This window comes from Fundulus heteroclitus, unplaced genomic scaffold (assembly GCF_011125445.2).
Source record: "Fundulus heteroclitus isolate FHET01 unplaced genomic scaffold, MU-UCD_Fhet_4.1 scaffold_322, whole genome shotgun sequence".
Classification (NCBI taxonomy): domain Eukaryota; kingdom Metazoa; phylum Chordata; class Actinopteri; order Cyprinodontiformes; family Fundulidae; genus Fundulus; species Fundulus heteroclitus.
Window position 1 is genome coordinate 23,088 of NW_023396732.1, and position 24,477 is coordinate 47,564.

General features: G+C 39.6%; 2 long non-coding RNA genes across 3 annotated transcripts; one reads left to right on the forward strand and one right to left on the reverse strand.

The window, feature by feature from the left end:
- Positions 1 to 15,303: 15,303 nt before the first annotated feature.
- On the reverse strand, positions 15,304 to 23,977 carry LOC118559587. Of its 2 annotated transcripts, XR_004928930.1 has the most exons (4): positions 23,641 to 23,977; positions 22,683 to 22,843; positions 22,419 to 22,565; positions 15,304 to 16,011 (listed from the first exon to the last, which is right to left on the reverse strand). It is a non-coding gene; the product is annotated as an uncharacterized LOC118559587 (long non-coding RNA). The 2 variants fall into 2 exon arrangements; XR_004928931.1 differs by lacking the exon at positions 22,419 to 22,565 and having other exon boundaries at positions 15,307 to 16,011.
- On the forward strand, positions 22,531 to 23,633 carry LOC118559588. Its single transcript, XR_004928932.1, has 3 exons — positions 22,531 to 22,621; positions 22,690 to 22,799; positions 22,882 to 23,633. It is a non-coding gene; the product is annotated as an uncharacterized LOC118559588 (long non-coding RNA).
- Positions 23,978 to 24,477: the final 500 nt, after the last annotated feature.

Sequence of the window (24,477 nt, forward strand, 5' to 3'; positions counted from 1 at the left end):
AGGAAAGATGACTGCTTGGCCGCCTTCCATACCGCATCCCTGTAGTGTCTCATAGAGAACTGGATAATAACTTCTCGAGGACGTCCCGTGTTTGTAACGCGACCCAGCCGGTGTACGCTGTCAATGACGTCTGGTAGTTTTTCTTTGCATTCTGGTGCTGTCTTCTGGCAAATGGAAATAACTTTGCTGCGAACATCTTCTCCTTCTTCTTCATTTATTCCCGAAAGTCTCAAGTCCCACCTTCTTTTATAACGTGAAAGTTCGAGCAGCTTATTTTCCATTAGCAGCACCTTTTTTTCTGATTTTTCAACTCTCCTGACGGTTTCGGTCATCTTTTTTTGCATTTCTTTCATTTCCTCGTGGATATAATCCACCGAATCTTTGAGGTCATTTATGCTTGCTTGAAGACCGTCCGCCCTCTCGTTTATCGTCAACTTTAAAGTTGCTATGATGTTTTCAGCGAAGTCATGGTCTTCCATTGATTTCTGACTTTTAGCCGACATCTTTGTTGGTGTATTTTCTGTGCTGACGGATTTGCGCTTACCACTTGCAGCCATTCTTTGAAGTTTTCAGGACTTCTTTTTTAAGCAACTTTAAGCACACTGTTTAATGAAGGTCTCAGAATAAATGCTTCCCTGCGTTAAAGCAGTAATAACAGCTCCTTATCCAAACAATCTCGGGAGAGCTTGAAAAAACCAACCACTCACGCCGCCATCTTGCTCGGCTCCATCACTTCCATAGATATCCATAATAGACCCTTTTCACATGACATCACTCAACTTCCGTTTTGAAGCGGAGCAGGGTATCTTTACTTCCGGCTACATGCTTTTACATTGAAAATTCGGGAGGTGAAGACGTGTTTCACTGATAATCAGCGCGATTTCATAAGGTAAGACTGAGACCACAATGTGTGGCATTGACTATCTTTATTTTCCTTAGTATTGGTAGCAATCATTGCTGTTATATAGATGCTTTGATCGGGACAGTAACATGTAGATCAAAGCTAACATGCAGCAGCTTGTTAGCTTACCTTACCAAACTTTTACCTATCAGTAATCAGCGTGATTTCATTAGGTAACACTGAGAGCACAATATTAAACGTGTCTTATTGACTATCTTTATTTTCCTTAGTATTTGTAGCGATCATTGCTGTTATAAAGATGCTTTGATCGGGACAGTAACATGAAGATCAAAGCTAACATGCAGCAGCTTGTTAGCTCACTTTACCTGTCATTAATCTGATGTAGATGTTATAAAATTATTACTGTAGCTTTGCTATTATAGAAATAAATCTTGTTCAGAGTGAAAAAAAGAGACATTTATCTGCTACATTGTTCCCCTTACTTGATTATGGTGACGTGTTATATATATATTTGCAGTCACTGAATTAAAAAGATCTTATTCCATTTGAATCTTTTTGTTCATTCCCAAAAAAAATTACCGTGGGTCTATTGGACAGTACTTGTGTTTGTGTATTATAATGAATTTTCTTCATAATATTATTTGCACTTATATTAATGCACTTTTTTTTTAGTTTTTGTGCAAAATACTGTATATTTTAAGTAGAAGCCTGAAATTGTTTTATTATACTATATTAGTAATGACACGTGCTGCTGACCTTAGTCAGATCAACCTTTAAAAAAAGAGATCTTAATCTCAATGGGAGTTTATCTTGTTAAATAAAGGTTTTAAAAAGTATTATAATTAATCTATTTTTTCTCCCCTTGTGTCCATCTCTCAGCAGCATCATATCCACCAAGCATGGCACAATCACAGAGAAACCGCTACTGCAGTGTCCCACAGTGTTCGAACAACAAAAAAAACCTTTCCATATCTCAGTTTTCACCACTTCCCGGCTGATGCTGAGACTCGAGTCCGTTGGGTGACGGCAATAAGAAGAGACGGGGGGCCAAATTTTAAAATCCTTCGCAGCAGCACTTACGCCTGCAGTCAGCACTTCTCTTCCGAGGACACCTATGTTTCTGCAAGTGGTCTTTAACAAATCAAACTCCATCTTTCTTTCTTAAAGATAATTGAGTTATAAGTTAATTTAGCTATTCCCAAGATAATTTCAGTGGCTCACCACGTAAATTTTTATTAGAGCTGTCAAAAACAATTTGTTAATGAAAGGAAATTAATCTGAAAAATTAATTAATTTCTGCACATACAAATGGTTTTTAAAAATACTCACCTGTACACTGTGATCGCACACTGTCTCTTTCTCCTGCATTGTTTACATTTCAATTGTTTACTGTTAAATCACTGCTGTAATTTACTGTAATTCTCAAGCTGTATGCAAACGGAATTTTGTTCTGTACGCACTCTGTGCATACAAAATGACAAATAAAGTTGTCTAAGTCTAATTGTCACGATTTGTCTATGGATGAACCCAGAACCACACACACGGGACTTAAAATGAAAGTCTTTATTGAAGGTTTGATGGGATGGAGGGTGATGTAACCAGCGAGGTAGAACTGCATGGGAACAGGGTGATGGTGTTGGCAGGAGCTGACGACCCGGAGAGAGACTTCTTGGAACCAGGAACAGGCAGCAGGGTCCACAGCTCAGAAAAGAATTGACAGTTCAGGGGAGAACCCACCAGAGCTCGGCAGCAGGCTCTTCTGTAAGGCAGAGGGGAACCGGAGCAAGGCAGCAGGATAAACAGGACAGGTAAAAGGTAAAATGGACAGAGCTGCTATGAAGTATCTATGTAATAAATAACTAAAATATATGAAGTGTGATGTCTGAAGTTTTTTAAAATCCATGTTTTTTTGGTCAGTTCCTGAAAAATAACAGTATAGGACACAAGGGGTTTGCCCCGACAGCAGCATAATTCATAAATACTATAATGAACTGATTATTAGTGTGCATGCAGTGTGCATGCAACATTATTGACAGCGTCTTTCTCAGTCTATGATGTCCTAAACTATCACAGTTTTAACAGGAATGGGCAGAATTATTTTATTAATTGAGGCTCCAAATCTACTGACGAGACTGAGAAACACACTGAACCCACAGAGGAATTTTGTGGGACACTGCAAAGTCTGCAACCTCAGTAAAATACTACACAAAAAAAAAAAAAAAAAAACGGGAGGGAATGAGGCTCCTCATTTTTATTCATAGAGCTGTGACCAAGTGGCCAACAGCATTGACACTGTTCTAAAACAAAGTATGAAAAGGCTCAACATTATACATCAACTATATCCCTGGTGTGACTCATTGACTAAAAGCTGTGAAACAGAATAGCTGATATAGCAATAAAGCTAGCGTAGCAATATAATGGAGAAATAGAAAACTAATAAATGACAAAAGTCCTGTTGGTAGCATAGCTACCATTATCCTAGCATCTATGCTAACAACAGAGCTAAGAAGACAAAGCTCTTACCTTCATAATCGAAAATGTATTGTTCCACAAAGAACTTGTCATCTTTGTCGAGTTTGGAGGCTGGTGTGGCTAAAAGCTTTTGTGCCAGTCTGTGCACGTCTCCCAAACGAAATTTGGGTAGATTGGTGAGGGACTGTGTGAAATCCCTATGTAAAAACACTGCTCGCGGAGAAAGCGGAAGTAAAGATACCCTGCTTCACCGCAGAACGGAAGTTGCATGACGTCACTGTGAAAAGGGTCTATTACCTGTGAAACGTTTTCACTCAGCCAGAAAACTGCTTGTTGTTTCAACCAAATCCTATGGGCACTCCAGTGTATTATATAGCTCAGTGGTCATAGGGCGCAGGTTCGCACGTCAACGTCACCGCCATATTGTATGTGGCAGAAAAAAGTCGAGTTCTGTTATTGTGAACGTGAATCAGAAAAGATGCCTCATTCCTGTGCTGCAATAAATACACACACACACACGCATATATATATATATATATATATATATATATATATATATATATATATATATATATATATATATATATATATATATGTATATGTATATGTGTGTGTGTTTATGTGTTATGAATATAAGGATAAATTTGTTAAATCTAAACATTGTGGTCTTCATTATTTCATAAACCCGTGTCACAGGAGAACCTTTAGGAACAGACTTTTTGGGTGAGTATTAAAGAGGTAAAATTAATAATATGAGGAAAAAAAAGTCCTAAAGTAAAAATAAACTAACAAACACAAAAGTGATAATGTTATGATAAAAACATCATATTATGAGAATTAAGGGGAAACATTTCCAGAATAATCACAGTTTGCAGTTTTCACTCCTGGAGTAATAGGGCCAGGTTAGATTATTTTAATTATTTTTATTCTTTAGGAGAATAAATTCAGGAGAATGAAGCTAAAGGGATACGGAAATAAACTTGTAATATTACGAAAACAAAAATACTACGAATACAAAGTATATTCGGAGATTAAAGTCCCTTTGATACTGTTTAAGTGACTGAGTAACTGCCGACTTGCCACATTTAAGATGGCGGACGCTCTGACGCATCGCAGCATAGGCAGAACCCGCCCAATGACGCGTCTACTCTTATATTATGTCTATGGTTCGCGCTACGGGTGAGGAGGATCTGGTAGTGACAGACAGATATCCATGGATATCTATGGTGACAGAGGCCAGAGTGTTAGTGAATCTGAAAGAGAGCAGCAGCTGCTGCAGGTGATGAAGTCTGGAAAGAAGTCCAGCAGCTGGAGGCACAGCGGAGAAACTGGAGGGAAGCAGGAGCTCAAAGAGCGGCAGGACGCAGCAGAGGAGACACCAATGATGGTGGGATGTTTTCCAGCCCAGAGTTCTGCTGCACCGATTAGGTTTGGAGATTTCCTTCTTCATGCTAACTGTGTGGATGGAGCTAAAGTTTAGGAGCCGTTTTCAGCAGCTGATGGATTCCTCCTCTTCATCAGAACTCGTTGCAGGGTTTCCCCCAGAAAACTGGCTAAGCCTGCAGCTCATGATAAGCTAGCATGTAGCATAGAGGGCGCTAATGCTAGCTTAGCATGTAGCACATGGGATGCTAATGCTACTTTAGCATGTAGCAACATTCAGCATCAATTTCTTCTTGTCCGTCTGTCTGGGAAAGTTCCCCCCAACATTACTTTCTGTAACTGAGTCATGCTGCTCATAAGATAACAGAGTTTCTGTCTCTGGGGTTCTAACAAGTCACTTGTTACCTGCCAGTTCAATTTTGGTTTCCACACCTGCATCTTTGAGGATCATTCTAGCCTGACAGTTTTGTTCATGGGATTCATTCCTTATACCACACAGGTAATTGGTAAAATCTCTGATAAATGGATTACTTGGACATACCCAGTGAATGTCCTTAGTTTTGGTACACAAGTCTAAGTTAGGGACCAAATAAAGTTTGGGGTCAGCATCGTGATAGGCTAACATTGAGGGGGTTTGTGGGTGTACGTGAGGCTGACGTTGCCAAAAACTTTACTTTGTTTCTGTGTCCCGTGTTGCAGCTAAAGTCCAAAAGTCTCTGGATTGAGTGGCATCCAATCAGACAAAACTATGAAGATTAACCTGTGTTACTGTCATTAAAATGTTATTGAAATGCAAAACACAATAAGAATAATTTATAGTCGGAAAATTTAGGAAAATTTATACATTGTCCGAATCCATACTACATACATCTAATCCTACCAGAAAGATGGTATTTAGAGACACACGCATTGACGAGTTGAATAAGTGATTCAAGGTGTGTAGTAATCAGGTAATTATTTTAGTGCAACAGTGTCAGAAAAATATGAGAATGTTAAAAACTATATTTACACTATATTTATAACCCCTTTGTAATCCAGGGAGGAAACACCAGCAGCTTTGCACATGTTATACATCTGCAGTGTGAAAACGGAGCAGGTCTCCTCTCTGCTCTCTTTGCTCTGACTACATGCAGGGCTTTCAAGGCAAGGCAAATTTTTTTGTATAGCACATTTCAGTAAAGAGACGATGCAAAGTGCTTTACATGATTAAAATATAGGGGAAAAAACAGAATACAAGCAAGTAGGAATAAAATGTAGAAACAAAATGGAATAGAAACTAAAAACAAACATTAAAAACAGTTCATGTGTGTATGTCAGATGTCATCACATATGTACAGAAATACAATTGCAATCATGTTATGAGTAACAAAAGCTTTTAATGACAGAATGAGTTAATGCAGCAAGTCAATATTTGCAGTGTTGACCCCTCTTCTTCAGGAACTCTGCAATTCTCCCTGGCATGTTCTCAATCAACTTCTGGACCAAATCCTGACTGATAGCAGTCCATTTTTGCACAATCAATGCTTGCATTTTGTCAGAATTCCTAGGTTTTCCTAGGCAAATATCAAGTGAGAATGCTATACAGCATTCTTCAAACGATTTAAACAATTTTCGTATCAAAACGTTCAGCTCGTTCACGACATTACTGCTATGTCTTTTGGTGATTATAACGTTTATATTTAAAATATTTAACTTTTTGTGAGTTTTTTGCTCTCATTGAAATTGAATGGAGAGTCCTTTAAGTTCTTCAAATTTTTCAACTTTTTGACAGCTTACTGCTTCAGCCTACTTTCAGCTAGAAACGCCATTCAACTTTTAAAATGTTCAAATAACCTTCAGTTATCTTCAGCTACTTCAGCTTTTTCATATCTTCTACCATTTTCATATAGTACCTCCTTAAAATAATTTTGCATTTTCATAAAATTCAGAAAAATGAATCATCATATTCACAATGTGAATATGACGATTCACATTGTGCCTTTTATAATCAACTACAATATTTTCTTATTGTAAACGGACTGAATTTATATGGAGCTTTTCCAGTCATGCTGACCACTCAAAGCGCTGTACTACATTCACCACATAGCCACATTCACCCAGTAGCTCTCACTAACGCGCACACATTCATACACCGAGACACAGCTCGGTAGGCAATTTGGGGTTAAGTGCCTTGCCCAGGGTGGCAAGGGGAAGCTGGAATCGAACCCACAACCTTCTGATTGCCAGATGACTACTCAACCCATCAAGCCACAGCCGAAGATTAACATAACATAAAACACAACATTGAGAGGTCTGGTCAGGATTAATATTTTGGCCGGTAAAAAATATGCCTGGCTGGTTGATTTTTACATCTACTGGCCAACTTGGCCGTCGAATCAGGAAGTTAACCTCGGACACTGCCAACAAGACTGTCTGACTGAAATGTCTAAACTAGAAGTGCATTCATGTAAGGCGGTCCACGCCCGGAGTAAGTTAATTCAATATAAAAGTTACGTTTATTTTGGCCTTTTGTTAGAAACTGGGCAGTGTAGTACAACTACGCTGTCCTCTCAACAGAGACGGATAGAGAACTGTGGACATGAAAAGACAGAGTGATATTACACACTTGGGAAGAATATTTAATGCGCCTTATAATTTGGTGCGCCGTATATGTGAACGTAGACACATTAAACACATTGGACAAAGCCTAACATTTTGTTTGAAAAGCATGGCTGAAAAGGTCAATGTTGTGTCATCAGCACTTTAAGGTAAAAAACGTAGCTGTACAAAGAGGTTATAACAGTCATGTCATTTTATTCTGTGTTTTACTGTTCTGCATGTTCTGTCAAAGAATTTAATATAACAAAATTTCCTAAATATATCTTTATTAAAATGTGCCTCAATTCAGGCTGAGATCTAATCCGCATAATGTGTTTCAATGTTTCCTGTAGATGTTAAGCAGAAGCTGATTGTTAAAGAAGAAGCTTCTTTAGACCACAGACCTCCTGCTGACCTGCATGACCCAAAGCCCCCCCACATCAAGGAGGAACAGGAGGGAGTCTACATCAGTCTGCCCGGAGAGCAGCTCAATGGGAAGGAGGTGATTAATACCATCAGGTTTCCAGTTGATGAACAGTCTCTGCTGCTCTCACAGCTTTATCCAGACCAGATTAAAGGCAGAGAGCTTCCAGAAGAGAATGATGGAGAAGAATCCGTCACGATACAAGATCATGGAGATGCTTCCATTTCTTCAGAGGCTGAAGACACTGAGGAGGATGAAGAAGACAGTAATGTAGAGCACCCTCTCTCTGAGCTGAAACACTTGTCAGACTCTGGATATAAGAAATCTTCTACAGAGAAGAAAAAATGCAGGAAAGGCCACACAGGAGTTAAGCTTAGCTGCAAAGACTGTGGTAAAACATTTATGAGAAATTCAGCTTTAAACACACACATGAGAATCCACACAGGAGAGAAGCCTTTCTGTTGTGATCTATGTGGAAAAAGATTTAACCAGAAATCTAATTTAAACACACACATGAGAATCCATACAGGACCGAAGTCTTTTTGTTGTGATCTATGTGGACAAAGATTTAGCGAGAAAGGAAATTTAATCACACACATGAAAATCCATACAGGACAGAAGCCTTTTTGTTGTGATCTATGTGGTAAAAGATTTAGCGAGAAAGGAAATTTAAACAGACACATGAGAATCCATACAGGACAGAAGCCTTTTTGTTGTGATCTATGTGGAAAAAGATTTGGCGACAAATCTGGTTTAAACAGACACACTAGAGTCCATACAATGCAAGACAAGGCAAGTTTTTTTGTATAGCACATTTCAATACAAGGACAATGCAAAGGGCTTTACATGATTAAAATGTAGGAAAATAAAGACAGAAACAAATTTCACTACAAATTTAAATGATGTTTCAGTTAACAGTTTAACTAGAACAGTTAAGGGCAATCCTAAACAAATGTGTTTATAATCGTGATTTAAAATAACTCACTTTTTACACTTTACAGTCATCTGGATGTTTGTTTCAGTTGGTAGAATGTAGGAAGTCAACTTTGTACAGGTTGTAAATCGCTTTGGGGTCGTCGGACTATTTAATGTGCTATACAAGTACAAGCCATTTACCAAATTAGGCTTGAATCAGAAGACCTTAGTGGTCTGGAGGGTTGATACGCTGATACCAAGTCGGACATGTATTTAGGTGCAAAGCCATTCAGGGATTTTATAGACTAACACATTTATTTTAAACTGTATTTTCTGCGATACAGGGAGTTAGTGTAAGGTCTTAAGGACCAGGTCGATGTTCTCTGCTTTCTTAGTCTTGTTGAGGATGTGAGCAGCAGCGTTCTGGATCAGCTGCAGCTGTCTGATTTTTTTTGGTGGACCTGTGAAAACACCATTTCAGTTTTTGATTTCAGTAAAATTAAATGCATGGATTAGTTTTTCCGTAACCTGCTGTGACATCAGTCCTTGAATCTTGGAAATGTTCTTCAGGTGATAGAAGGCAGACTTTGTAATTGCGTTTAGATGCCTTTAGAGGTCCATGCCTGAGTGCATTAGTGCAACAGCCCTCAAACTGGGGTCACCAGACCATGGGTTGGGGGTCTGTGAAACTATGTAGTTGGGCCTGAGGGAGGCATTGTTGAGGATGTCGTGTTTGAGCTAAGTATCACAATGGACAAATATTTAACTCTGTCCAAATTATCATGTAGGGTAAACGCCAAATCAGCTAAAATTAGGAAGTATGGCAACAGTTACATTGAGTTTGGATTTATGGAGAATGAGGATTGGAGACCAAAATGTGTTTCTCTTCAAGTGCAAGAAAACAAGCTTTGTATCTGGTGGCGTAGAGCAATGCAAACAGTAAGAAGCTTCACTCAATAGGAATGGACCTTGTGCTTCCTGCTACGGTGGACATGTGTGAGGTTCTACTTGGTACAGATGCAGCTAACAAGTTGAAAACTGTCCCGCTTTCAGACGACACGATGAGAAGAAGAATTAAAGAACTGTCAGCTGACATTCAGGAACAGTTATTGGATAGACTGTGATCATGTGATCAGTTTTCTATACAGCTGAATGAACCTACAGACATTTCCATTGCTGCTCAACTGATAGCTCTGGTGCTCTGTCCCTGGGAGGGAAACATTTTTGAGGATTTTGGTTTCTGCAAGGAGGTCTTGGGCAGGACAACTGATGAGGAAATATTTAAGCTAGTTGATGCTTTTCTGACTGAAGCGAGACTGAGCTGGAAAAATGTCTCTCTGTTTGTACGGATGGCTCAGCAGTGATGACCAGCCCAAAGAGTGGAGTTGAAGCGTGGATAAAATCCATCAATCCATGCGTTATAGCTACCCACTGTGTCCTGCATCAACAGGCACTAGCTTCCAGAGACATGGACCCAGATCTTCTGTTCTGAACACAGCTATCACTGCAGTTAACTTTGTGCAATCCAGAGCTTTGAAATCACAGATGTTTGGTCAACTTTGCCCAAATCTGGATGCTGAACATGACGCACTGATTTATCACTGAGGTGTGATGGTTGTCTCGTGGAAAAGTGTTGCAGAGAATTTTTGAGCTACACAGAGAAATGGCTGAATTTATGAGAGGAAAAAATGGACATTTACATTTCTTTCATGATCCAGACTGCATTGCCAAGTTAACCTATCTTGCAGACATATTCAACATATTGAACAGCCTCAACCTCTACATCCAAGGAAGCTACACATCTATCCTTGAAGTTAGAGACAAAATCACCACCTTTATGAAGAAGAAGAATACAAGATGGAATAACAGACATGTTCCCCCAACTGACTGACTTTTTAAACAATGAGAAGCTGTCTGTTGCTATTGTGAGGGATGTTGTGACTTCACACCTAACATCACTGTGTGAGAACTTCAGCTCATATTTCTCTGATGTGAACACTGATGCCTGGGACTGGGTGCTGATCCATTTTCACCTGATGCAACAAGAAATGGCTTAAGAGGTAAAACAGAAGAACAGCTCTTGGAGTTATCTTGTGACAGAACATTGAAGGCCAGATTCCAACAGGAAAATCAAGCAAACTTTTGGGCCTCCCTCTCACATGAGTATCCTGAACTGGCTGCTAAAGACATGAAAATATTTCTGCTGTTTTGTTAGAATTATTTTTATTATTCTCTACATGTTTATTTTTATTTACCATGTTTATGGCATTTATCACATATTTACTCATTACTACTAAAAAGGTTTTAAGGTTTGAGTTTATTCAGACAGTGTTTTTCAGATGACTAATATCTCTCTTATGTATTATTGTTTGTGTTTATTATTATTGTCATTTATTTACTGGAACATATACCATGCTTCATGTTACCTCATACTATGCTTTTCAACAGTTTCTCTTATCATTGCAGAGGCCTGCAGAGATATAACTCTTTTTTCCAAGACCTGAACTGAACTGTGTGAATGGCGTTGTTTTATCTTGAATGTCACATCATAAATGGTTTCTAATTAGGGACCTCCCTGAACACAATAAAGAGAGAGGAAGCACAGGGTGTGTTTTCAGAGCAGTAAGGAGTTGTAACTGAGCACATCTCTGCTGTTCTCCTCTCAAATAAAACCAAACTAACGCTTGTTGTCTTTCTTCCCTTGTGTTGTTTAATGAATGTTTAGGGTATTTGAACCTGACATGTTTCCAACCACTTACCTCTGTGAATCAACATTTTCAACTCTGACTGTAATGAAGAACAAATGCAGAGCTTGTTTACAAGTGGAAGATGATCTTAGAGTTTGTTTGTCATCCATGCCTCCAAGAATAAACTGTGTGGGGAGAGACAGGCTCATCCTTCTCACTAATTGTCAAGAGGTTATTGATGTCATTGATAAATGGCTGGACTGTGTAACAAAGCCTGAAGCAGATATTGATAACTGGGAGTTGGTTCCACAGGAGAGGAGCCTGATAGCTAAAGGATCTGCCTCCCATTATGGTTTTAGAGACTCTAGGAACCACCAGCAGACCTGCAGTCTGAGAGCGAAGTGCTCTGTTAGGAACATACGGGGTAATCAAAGCTCTGATACATGATGGAGCTTGATTATTATAGAATCAGCTTCACCTGTTAAAAAATCTAAACTCTCCTGAGTTTCCTAATGTGTTTTTCATCTGCTTTGACTCTAGATTGAGAGAAGTAGCTATTTTCATCCACAAAAACGTTAATTTTACAATATTAAACAAAATGTAGATTCATTATAATAAAAACATCTGTTCACAAACAATAGTTATATATTGTCAGTTTATATGGTCCAAATGCTGATGATCCCTCATTCTTTTATAAACTTTTATGCACTTTCAAAGCAATTGGATTGTTCTCCTTTTATTGGGGGTGATCTCAGCTTTGGTCTAATTGAGGAAAAAGGTTGATTACAACAGGGTCTCAGCTTGGTTGGCTATCAATAAATGTAGTCAAACAATACATGAGTGATTTTGGTCTTTGTGATACATGGTGATCTCTTCATCCTAACAGTAAGGAATATACTTTCTTTTTAGATGTCCATTCCTACTCTCGTTAGGACTACTTCTTAATCAAAAACTCGCTGCTGTCTGACATTTCAGATGCTGTAATACATCTTATTGCTGTCAGTGATCATGCTCCAGTTTCTTTAACCCTAAAAAAAATTAAAAAGTAACCCCACAAAACAAAAACTGGAGATTTAATACATCACTGCTTAAATATGAAGAATTTATCAAATATTTTAAAGCAGAGTGGGCTTCATATTTGGAATACAATGATCAACCAGGGACCTCAGCATCTATCCTCTGGGAGGCAGGGAAATCATTGATGAGGTAAAAATAATTCCATTCTAATCTCATAAAAAGAACATAGAAAACAAAAAGATTCAGGAATTAGAAGAACATTTTAGTTCCAAGAAGCCTCCCAGGAAGAGGGTAAGCTGGGGAAAGTCTGTAAAGTAAAATTAGAATTAAACCAAAATATTAAACCAATAGGTAAAGAATAAACCAAGTTGAAAACTAGCTTTATTTTGTTGTTTTACAGATTTGACAGTCTGATAAAACCAGTGAATGCAGTTATTTCCTGTTTAACTTTGAAGCAGAGCTGGTGGAAGTATCAGTGCTCCCTCTAGTGGACGGGGTAGTTATTGCAGACAGTAACTGAGTTGGGACCCTGCACAGACTTTAAACACCTTCTTTATTTTCCTCCACAAGCTGCAGAGTCTCTTTAGATTAACATGTATTATTCATTCATGTTTCTCCTGATAAAATGTGTAAAATAATGTGCACTAAATGTGAGACCTCCTGCAACTTTACACTTTACTGTAACGCTGTGAAGTGACTTAGTGAAAACAAAGACTGGTCATAGAGGGAAAGTGTTTCTGCTGTGTGATCAAACAGCTCAGTCTGTAGAAAGTATTCTGTGTGGTCTGTAGGGTCATTTCTCTGAAGGCTCCTGAAGACTAACAAGCTAACAAGGAAAAGCAACGATAAAAAGCTTGAAACAAGTGTTGACCTGTTGGATGGTCACTACAACATGAAACCAAAGTTAAGCTGAAATGGTTCTGCTAAGTTCTGGTTGCTGATAAACTGTTGGACATGATGGTTTCAAAGTGTAAAGTTCTCAGACAACCAAATGAAGAACAAAAGCCAACATTTCTTGATCTCCATTCAGAGTAAAACCATCAGAGACAGGTTTCTCCTGAGAGCCTGGTCTAAAGAGCAGCTGCTCCACTGTGAAGGTTCTGATGACAAAGCTGTGATTCTGGTGTCCCCTGATGTCAGCTTCAGTTTCTTCATGGATCAGATGGACAGACAGACTGTAGAGACGTGTTCTGGCCTCAGTTACCCAGAAATCCAGCCCTGCTACTAGAGCCTGCTTTGCCCCGCCCTATAAAAGGAAGTGGAAGCCTTTACTTCCTGTTTGACAGTCTGACCTTTGACCTGACCCGGTCTGGATGGAGGAAGCACATGGAGCAACCTTTGATTTGATCCAATAGTCAGAATTAAAACTTCCTCTTCAGGGATTTAAGTGGACCAGCAGGTGAATGTCCAAACACTAAGTCAGCAGGACTAAAACCTGGGGACTCTTTAGTTGCTTCACTGGGAAACGAGGACACCAGCAGAGAATCAGTGAGATGTCTGCATGTTTTGGTGACTGGGACCGAGTAACCACACAGGCTGGGTACAGTGTGGGGGGGCTGGTTCCTCTCAGGACCCCGAGACTCAGATAGTTTTTACCTTGGGTTGTTTCTGAAGAGCCCTGCAGACGTTCTCCTGTGTTCCTCTTTGTCTGGGTTCCCAAAGCCAGCAGAACAAGCTGTGCAGCGTTCCAGTCCTCGGGTCAGAACCAGCCTCTCCATGGGTTGGTGGTGATAAAGCACAGCGCTGCAGCAGGAGGCGACGGATGATGAGAGCGGCTCTGTTGCTGCAGCTTTCTGAATGGACCGTGTTTGTTCTGCTTCTTCTTCTTCATGTGTATTTATGGAGCCACGCCTCAGTGAGATATATTTATGTACACTGGAGAAAAATCTAATAAAACAATGGAAACTAACTGCATGACTTTTAATTTCATTATTATTACTACTACTACTACTTCTATTATTATTATTATTATTATTATTATTATTATTTTAACTTGAGATAAACGCTTTTAAAAGTTTTCTGGCTTCCAGGACTTTATTTTATATTTGCATTATGTTGATGCAAATGTATCAGAAACTGGACCTGTTGTATATTTCAATGCAGGTTTTCCAAAGTGGGGGATATGAGATGATTTTCTGCTGATGTGCTAAAAAGATTAAATATTTCCCTATTTGTGAAACCGACTTATAAATTTTATTTAAATTTTATGACTTTAATCTCTTACTATTATAACGTGATTCTCCTATCTATCTATCTATCTATCTATCTATCTATCTATCTATCTATCTATCTATCTGTTGTTATCTGAAAAGTTTCAGAACCCTTGTTTTAGTGGTAATTCAAAGTTTACCTTTTTTAAATGCATAACTATTGCAACTTGATTTAAATTGGACTTTTATTCCTCTTCAACACGTCTGTTTCCTCACCAGGTAAGTAGCTCTTCAATATTTAGCAAATATCCACCTATTTTATCTGTATTTCATGAACTGGACCAGAATCAGAGCTCCAGGCGGTGTTGGACCTTCTCAGGCTTCAAACTCAAAGTACTGGATGGAAAGATTTTAAGAGTTAAACTGATCATTTTAAAACATGGACCAGTTCCAGCATGTGAGGACAGACTGGGAGAAATGAAAAAAAAAAACAGTTTTTCATGTTCTGAGGAGAAACTTGCTTCTGAAGTGAATTCAGAGCAGAAGCTCTGGAGCAGAACCCAGCTGCTCAGAGTTCTGGTTGGACCTGCTGGACTGTTTTCCAGGAGGAGACGAAGGTTTAGGATGTCGACGCCTCTTTTTGGGATGTCGACGCCTCTTTTTGCAGAAACACCCCGAAATTTAAGTCAAATACGAGAAACGTGGATGTTTTGGTAGATGAGCGAGTAGCTCAGGCAGTAAGAAGACATGCTGGTTGGCTGACTGTTATGTAAAGGTTGCAAGTTCAACTCCAGAGGACATCTTGCTGCTTTTTGCTTTCAATAGAGGGAAAATGGAGGTAAAAGTGGTCTAGTCCAGGAGGTGAACCTGCAACCTGTGACTCTGTAGCTCACTTCATACTCCTCTGAGCCACCGCTCATCACACCAGAAAGGGTTCTCGGGCACCATTTGTCTCATAAAAATGACAGATTTTGGTAAAAAAAAAAAAGAAATCCAGGAATGAGCCAGAAGCTCAAGCTCCAGCTGAGGCAGAGGGCTGATCAGGAGGTGGTTTGTTGGTCTGAAGGCTCTTGGTTCTGCTCCACAGATCATCACCTGCAGAGTCTCCTCACACGGCTCTGCTTCATGAACCCACTGAAGCTCTTCAAACCACCAGGAGCCCGGTTCTTACAGAAAAAGCCTTTATTTTTCCTCAGTATATTACTTCATGTTTACATAAATAGAAATAGGTTTTATTTTTGGACTAGTCCAGAACCTCAGAGTTAAACATTTAAACGCCAGCACGGCATGCAGAGTCACATTTCATCATAGAAAATAAAACAGGTAAAAACTGAGTTTTGTTAGTCTTCAGCAGAGTGAAGGAGGTTAGTTGGCCCAACTAGAGGAACCTGAACATGATGAGGGAACACAGAGCTTACGGGCAGAACCACCAGCAGGGAAGTGGGCTTGGAGCCTTAAAGACGGATGCAGGAACAGCAGCAGAGGGAGACGTCTTCAGCTTTCATCCTGAAAGTCTGAACTCATCTGTGGACGACAAAAACCCCTTAGTTTGACTTTTCTTCACAGAGGAGATAACCGCTGTTAAATGTGCTTTGGCTGAATCTCACCCTTGTGCACCTTGGAGAAATAATTGGGCATAACAATGAAACCAGAGCAAAAGCACCACTTCTGAATATTAAATAAACCAGCAGCCCATTTATAGACTGTTTCAGCACAAGCTGCATTTATGTAAATACTACATGCTGCATTTGTCCTTCTGCATATTTTAGAACATTTATTCTGTAAGTTTTTCAAATTTTTCTTTGAAGAGTCCAAAAAGTTTTAGACATATAATTCTTTTTATTTTTCTGATAGTTTTAACATTTTTGAGAGTGACCTTTAGGGATGCTTATGTCTCATTTTTCTGTAAGTGTTTTTAATTTGGGTCCGCCTCTTATCATTCTGAGTGTCTCACCAAAATTTCACTATGGTTATATAATAAAAATAAAAAAGACTCTTGATTCTTGAAAATTTAGTTTAAGGCCTTCCTAACTCAAACTTAAACCTTAATCAACAAATTATGACCATCACAATTAAATTGAAAAGGCTGGTTTATGATCCATAATCTGATCAGCAGCTTCAGTAGGGAGGCCCAGACGTCCCTCTCCCCAGCTACTTGGGCCAGCCCTTCCGGGGGAATCCCAAGGCGTTCCCAGCAGAGAGGCATAGTCCCTCCAGCGTGTCTTGGGTCTCCCTCTGGGTCTCCTCCTGGTTGAACGGGCCCGGAACACCTCACTAGGGAGGCGACCTCTCCCTGGGCTGCCACCTTATCCTGGTGGAGGGCTTTGACTGTTCCGGGCACATCCCACTGGGAGGAGGCCCAGGGGAAGACCAAGCACACGCTGGAGGGACTATATCTCTAGGCTGGCCTGGGAACACCTTGGGATTAGTGTTGGAATATTCTTCTCCTTTTTCAATATAAGCAGTTTTAACTGCAACATGTTGGGGGGTCATTCAATAGCAGCATCAGAACCGTTGAGTTGCAATTACTTTTTAGGCAGAGTAATAACATCACAATTCTGTCCGTTCATCCGTTTTCTTCTGCTTATCTGGGGTCGGGTCGCGGGGGTAGCAGCTTCAGTAGGGAGGCCCAGACGTCCCTCTCCTCAGCTACTTGGGCCAGCTCCTCCGGGGGAATCCCAAGGCGTTCCCAGGCCAGCTGAGAAACATAGTCCCTCCAGCGTGTTTTAGGTCCCTCTGGGTCTCCTCCCCGGTTGGAACACCTCACCAGGGAGGCAACCTCTCCCTGGGCTGCCACCTTATCGTGGTGGAGGGGTTTGAGTGTCCCAATCACCTTAGGAGCTATGCTGTTAGGAGCTTTGTGCCCCTAGTAGGGTCACCCAAGGCAGACAGGTCCTAGGTGAGGGACCAGACAAAGATCAACCCAATGCCTCCTTATGATGATTACAATAAATGGACGTAGTGTTCCCTCGCCCGGACGCAGGTCACCGGGCCCCCCCTAAGGAGCCACCAAAACTAGTCTTTATTTACCTCTAAAACAAAACATATGCACTACATTTGATTTGATTATAGTAATAGTATTTAAACTGTTTTCAGTTCAGCAAATTTTTTTAAAAATATTCTTTGTCACAAACGTTTGTCTTGGGGTTAAGTCACATTAAGTGTATTTGTACACACTTATTTTATTTTAAAAAGCAACTATATTTTACAAACGTTTTTTACACAAGGAGTTCAGGAAAATTAAAATATTTAATGATATAAAAGTAGACTCAATAGATGATTGCAAGAATCACAAAAGGAGCAATATAGGCAAAAATGTAAATAAGAGTGGTTAGATATATTAGAAGAAATTAATCTTCGTTACTTTACTTTAACCTGCCTGGGAATGTGTAACTTGCTTTATTTACATAGTTCTTGAAATGCAGCAAAATGCATGTGGCTCCTGTAACTTCTATGTTTCAAAGTATGCATTTAAACAGTTTTTAAATATAAATCTTAATGGATTCTACTGTAATGTGGGGAGGGTGGGCCCCAGGGGCGGTTCTAGACAGGGGCCAACAGGGCCTGTGCCCCTGTAGAACTGTTCCTGGTCCCTCTTATGGCCCCTGTACTAAAAGCATATTAAACTTCTTAGGGTGATAAATGCTGACAAAGATACCGTGACTGACTGGTCATTTGGATCAGATGTATTTTTTTCTTTTGTTTTTACCCAATAATAAAATAAAAATATTAAAAAATACATATTAAAAGATAACAATAATTAAAAATTAAGCTGTTTCACATTAAGCTCCCGCTGTATTGAGAAAAGATCAGGGGACTGCAACCTGCAGTTCCAGAGCCACAATTGGCTCTTTGGCTTACTTAATATATTAAACGATTAAATGTTGACCTGTTAAGTTCCCCCCCCCAATCTTTTGTTCTGTGCCCCTGTGAAAAAACACTGGCCTGACCCTGCCCCCCCTGCTAAATTTCAATTCAATTCAATTCAATTTTATTTATATAGCGCCAAATCATGAAACATGTCATCTCAAGGCACTTTACAAAATCAAGTTCAATCATATTATACAGATTGGGTCAGATTATACAGATTGGTCAAAAATGTCCTATATAAGGAAACCAGTTGATTGCATCAAAGTCCCAACAAGCAGCATTCACTCCTGGGGAACCGTAGAGCCACAGGGAGAGTCGTCTGCATTGTACATGGCTTTGCTGCAATCCCTCATACTGAGCAAGCATGAAGCGACAGTGGGAAGAAAAACCACCCATTAACGGGAAGGAAAAACCTCCGGCAGAACCGGGCTCAGTATGAACGGTCATCTGCCTCGACCGACTGGGGTTACAGAAGACAGAACAGAGACACAACAAGAGAGACAAAAAAGCACAGAAGCACACATTGATCTAGTAATCTGTTCTACATTAGATGGTAGTAGCGGGGGAGCCGTCTTCTCTGGATGATGTCACAGTTAACAGAACCCCAGACCAGGTGTACCTACTATGAAGAAAAAGAGAGAGAGCAAAAAGTTAAAGGCTGAAATGACAACAGTCATTTCAATGTAATACAATTCAAAACTGGAGAACAGTAGACTGAAGAACAGTAGAAATCAGTAGAGTGAGAAAATTAGACCCTGATGTCCTCCAGCAGCCTAGGCCTATCACAGCACAACTATAGAGATAGCTCAGGGTATGAGCCACTCTAACTATAAGCTTTGTCAAAAAGGAAAGTTTTAACATTAGTCTTAAAAATAGATAGGGTGTCTGCCTCACGGACCAAAACTGGGAGTTGGTTCCACAGGAGAGGAGCCTGATAGCTAAAGGATCTGCCTCCCATTCTACTTTTAGAGACTCTAGGAACCACCAGCAGACCTGCAGTCTGAGAGCGAAGTGCTCTGTTAGGAACATACGGGGCAATCAGAGCTCTGATATATGATGGAGCTTGATTATTAAGGGCTTTATACGTTAGAAGGAGAATTTTAAATTCTATTCTTGATTTAACAGGAAGCCAATGAAGGGAAGCTAAAATTGGAGAAATATGATCCCTCTTGTTGATTTTCATCAGAACTCTTGCTGCAGCATTTTGGATCAGCTGAAGGCTTTGAACTGCATTTTGTGGAATTCCTGATAGTAAAGAATTACAATAGTCCAGCCTTGAAGTAACAAATGCATGGACCAGTTTTTCAGCATCACTCCTGGACAGAATGTTTCTAATTTTGGCGATATTCCGGAGGTGAAAAAAGGAAACTCTGGAAACCTGTTTAATATGGGATTTAAATGACATGTCTTGGTCAAAAATAACACCAAGATTTTTTACTTTATTACCAGAGGCCAGGTTAATGCCACCCAGATTAAGTGATTGGTTAAGAAGTTTATTTTTTGAGGACTCTGGCCCAAAGATTACAACTTCTGTCTTGTCAGAATTTAAATGCAGGAAATTTAAAGTCATCCAGCTTTTGATGTCATCAAGACATGACTGCAGTCGAAGTAACTGATTGGATTCATCAGGATTTATGGATAAATATAGCTGAGTGTCATCAGCATAACAGTGGAAATTAATCCCATGCTGTCTGATAATTTTGCCAATCGGAAGCATATATATAGTAAATAGAATTGGTCCAAGGACTGAACCCTGTGGTACTCCACAGGTGACCCTAGAGTTTGAGGAAGATTTATTATTAACATGAACAAATTGGAATCTGTCCGACAGATAAGATTTAAACCAACCTAATGCTTTTCCCTTAATCCCTACAGTATGCTCAAGTCTTTGTAGGAGAATATTGTGATCAACTGTATCAAATGCTGCACTGAGATCTAACAGGACAAGTATAGACACAAGTCCATTATCTGAGGCCATGAGAATATCATTGGTGACCTTCACCAGAGCTGTTTCAGTGCTATGATGAGCTCTGAAGCCTGACTGAAACTCCTCAAGTAGGTCATTACTTTGTAAATGTTCACAAAGTTGATTAGCAACTACTTTCTCAAGAATTTTAGATAAGAAAAGAAGATTAGATATAGGTCTGTAATTTACTAACTCATCTTGATCAAGAGATGGTTTCTTAAGTAAAGGTTTAATAACAGCTACTTTAAAAGCCTGTGGTACATATCCATTTACTAAGGATAGATTAATCATGTCTAAAATAGTGCCACTGATCAAAGGGAATACCTCCTTAAACAACTTGGTTGGGATTGGGTCTAACATACAGGTAGAAGGTTTAGATGAAGCTAAAATTTTAGATAGCTCAGAAAGCTCTACTGCTTTTAAACAGTTCAGACACTGCGCGGGTTCTAAGGATTCCTCCAATGCTGCCTCACTTACTGAGGACGAGGTAATCATGTTTGGGAGGATGCCAATTATTTTATTTTTAATGGAATCAATTTTATTTATGAAGAATCCCATAAAATCATTACTGCTAAGAGCTAAGGGAATGGATGGATCAACAGAGCTGTGGCTCTGGGTAAGTTTGGCAACTGTACTGAAGAGAAATCTAGGATTATTCTTATTCTCCTCAATTAATGATGAAAAATATGCTGCTCTAACTCTGCGAAGGGTCTTGTTATACAACAATAGACTGTTCTTCCAGATTAAGTAGGATTCCTCTTGGTGTGTAGAGCGCCATTTTCTCTCCAATTTCCTAACATTGTGCTTCAAGGAACGCAGCTCTGAATTAAACCAAGGAGCCAGCTTCCTGTGAATAATCACCTTCTTTTTCAAGGGAGCTACATTGTCTAATGCAGAACGCAATGACGAAGTCATACCGTTTACAAAGACATCTATTTGTGAATTGGAAGAAACAACATTGCTGCCATCTACAGGGCATTTCTGCAATACGGAGGATATTAAAAAGGGGACAGACTCTTTAAGTTTTGATACAGAATTATCCGATAAAGATCTACTATAATGGAACCCTCTTTTGGGGGTGGAGAACTCAGTTAGATTAAACTCAAATGTTATTAAAAAATGATCAGATAGGACAGGGTTGTGAGGAAATACTGTTAATTCTTCACAATCAATGCCATATGTCAGCACAAGGTCTAAAGTATGGAGCCAAGAGTGCGTCGGGTTATGCACATTTTGAGCAAAACCAATTGAATCTAGGATAGTTTTAAAGGCTACACTAAGGTTATCACATTCTGTGTCAACATGGATGTTAAAATAACCCACTATAATAGCCTTATCAGTATTTAACACCAAATCAGATAAGAAATCTGACAACTCATCCAAAAACTGAGTGTAAGGGCCTGGTGGACGATACAAAACAACAAACAGAAGAGGTTTTATTGCTTTGCAGTTTGGATGAGGGAAACTGAGGGTTAAATGTTCAAAAGAACTGTAGTTATTAATTGGCCTCGGACTAATTAATAAATCAGACTGAAAGATGGTTGCCACTCCTCCTCCTCTTCCCACAGATCTGGGAATGTGGAAATTTGAATAATTGGAGGGAGTTGACTCATTTATACTAACGTAGTCCTCTTGTAGCCAGGTTTCTGTGAGACAAAACAAATCAATCTGTTTATCAGAAATCAATTCGTTAACTAACAAAGTCTTTGGAGGGATTTTTTGGTCTAGAACCCCTACTGGTGAGCCCATCAGCAAACCCCTTTTAGAAAAACTGTCTTCCTACATTAGTGAGAACTTCTGTCATAACATCCAGAAATAATTTTCTTACAGTCTGGAGAAAAATTACTTAATTTGTTATGAACAGCATCTCTGTTATGGTCTTATAAGAAATAAATTATGTCAACTCAGGTAATTGCTGCAGTTAGCTGTGGAAGGACCTCAAAATTCACAAAGAAGTAATGTCTTGACATATTTTGGCAGGAAGATGGTCAATAAAACATATATATATTTTTTTAAAGTTTGCTAAACGGACAAGCAAAGTAATGAAAACATGCAGCAGGCTACACATTACAAGGCTTCATGCCTTTTCTTTGACCTGATTTATTGTGTGATTAGCGGTACATGGACCTCATGTGGGTTTTACTCTGGTCTCATCTGCAGTAGGAGAGAACTTCAGCAGAGAATGGAGCTGATCACGGGGAATGAGGAGATAGTAGAAGCCCCGCAACAAGTAGGTAGACTTCTGCAAGAGGAACAGGATGTGTCAGAAAAGCGGGCTGAGCAGGCAGCTCTGCACAGGTAACTGGAAGTGCTGTGTGCCGCATGAAAAGCCCAGGAGGAAACTGACAATATGTTCTACCTTCAAGAGAACAAAGGAGTGTTTTGGAGGAGCGGAGAACGGCTGCGTCACAAAGGCTCCAAAGTCTTGTTGCTCAAATCCAGGAGGCCAAGGAGCTGAAGTCTGCTGAGGGTGGAGGTATGGGAAGCTTTTAGGCTGTTTGTATCCTGCCACAGTTAGACCTGATTGAAATAGAAAGATTGTCTTTCTTTGTTTACAGCACAACCTTCAAAGCGTGCCCCTAAAAGAAGACCAAGGAAAAAAGAACTTCATGTTTCCAGGGTGCCTTATTTTAACTATTGTCATTTATTTTCTACATAAAAATCTTTTGTCAAACCAATAAAATCTATTTTAAAGCTACTTGGCCCAGATTCCACCTTTCCTCTCATTACAGAAAAATGTTTGCATTTTGCTTTTCATGGACCACCAGTTAATAAATAGATTTAAGTTGTGTGTGGATTAATTTTCTGCATAAAGAGCAGCAGCAGAGAAAATATAGACAACCCTTTCCATTTTCCACATTTTGGTGCTAACAGGTTTATTCTAAAACTGACTGGATTATAATTTTCCCTACACAAAAAGCACACAAAAATAAAGGAAAATGAGCTTTAACTGTTTTGTGACTGAAATGAAAACATAATGGCTGAATATTCACTCCCACATCTTTGACACTGAATTAAATGTGAGTTAATCTGATTCCCACTAATTATTCATATGTTTCAGCAACTTGATTAGTGGATTAAACCTAATTTAGGACCAAATAAAGTTCTGGAAGACGTCACGGTTGACGGAGCATATCACATCAGAAACAAAAGTCAAAGCAGTTGTTTGCTGACCAAAAGTGACTAATTTTGTGTATGGCAACAATATGAGAAAGACTAAAATAAATGTAACTGATGATACTGCAGCAATCAGGACACCTCACCAACCTGTGGAGAAAGAGCCGGACAAACAACGTCTGACACAAAACAAACCTCACCCACTGTCAGAATGTCTTGGGTCCAGAGAAAGAAATCTTGATCAGAGGTTAGCATTCTTACAGGAGCATTCAATCTGGTATCCATGTTGTGTTGGCAGTAATTATAGAGCCAAAGACTGCAAGACCGTGCATTGATGGCTTCCAGTGAGGTGGGGGAGGAGGATTTGCCAGTAAGTGTCTCAAAACCAGTCAGAATGTGCTCTCAGAAATCAGCGGCTAAAGAAGAGCATGGTTTGAGCTCCACTCTCTTTATACTGCGTGGGAGGAGCTAAGACTGCTGGAGCCTGTGCACAGAACAGAAAGGCAGGTGCAAAGCCTACTGGGACATGGAGTCACAAATGTTTCCTTGTGTATAGATCCGACACAGGGAAGGAGGATCGAGCAGACCATGATGACCTTACTGCCAGCAATGGAAGGGAAGGGATCCAGCATGCTTTAGTTCAGATCTTATTCACTGGACAAAGCCATACCAACCACATCCTCAGTGTATAGAAACACAAAGTATCACAAAAGGACTGACATTCCAGCAGAAATGCTTTCACCCCATGGCTACATTACAGTCCAATAGTGAGAGTCTACTGTTGTCTTTTATGTGATCGGGCTAAATTAATTGTTTCTAAACTAGGTAATCTAAAAGAGATTATTGCTGTATTTTGATTCTTTTAGTAAACCATGTAACTTGTTATAATCTCAGGTGTTGGACAGCCGTAATGTAGCCTCAGTGTGCACATGTGATGTTGCTCACAGAGGTCAGGTGAATACTCAGGGAGTTAGTGTGTTTACTCAGAGACAAGAAGAATTAGGAGGAACATTGGTGCTGAAAATAATCCCCCCCAA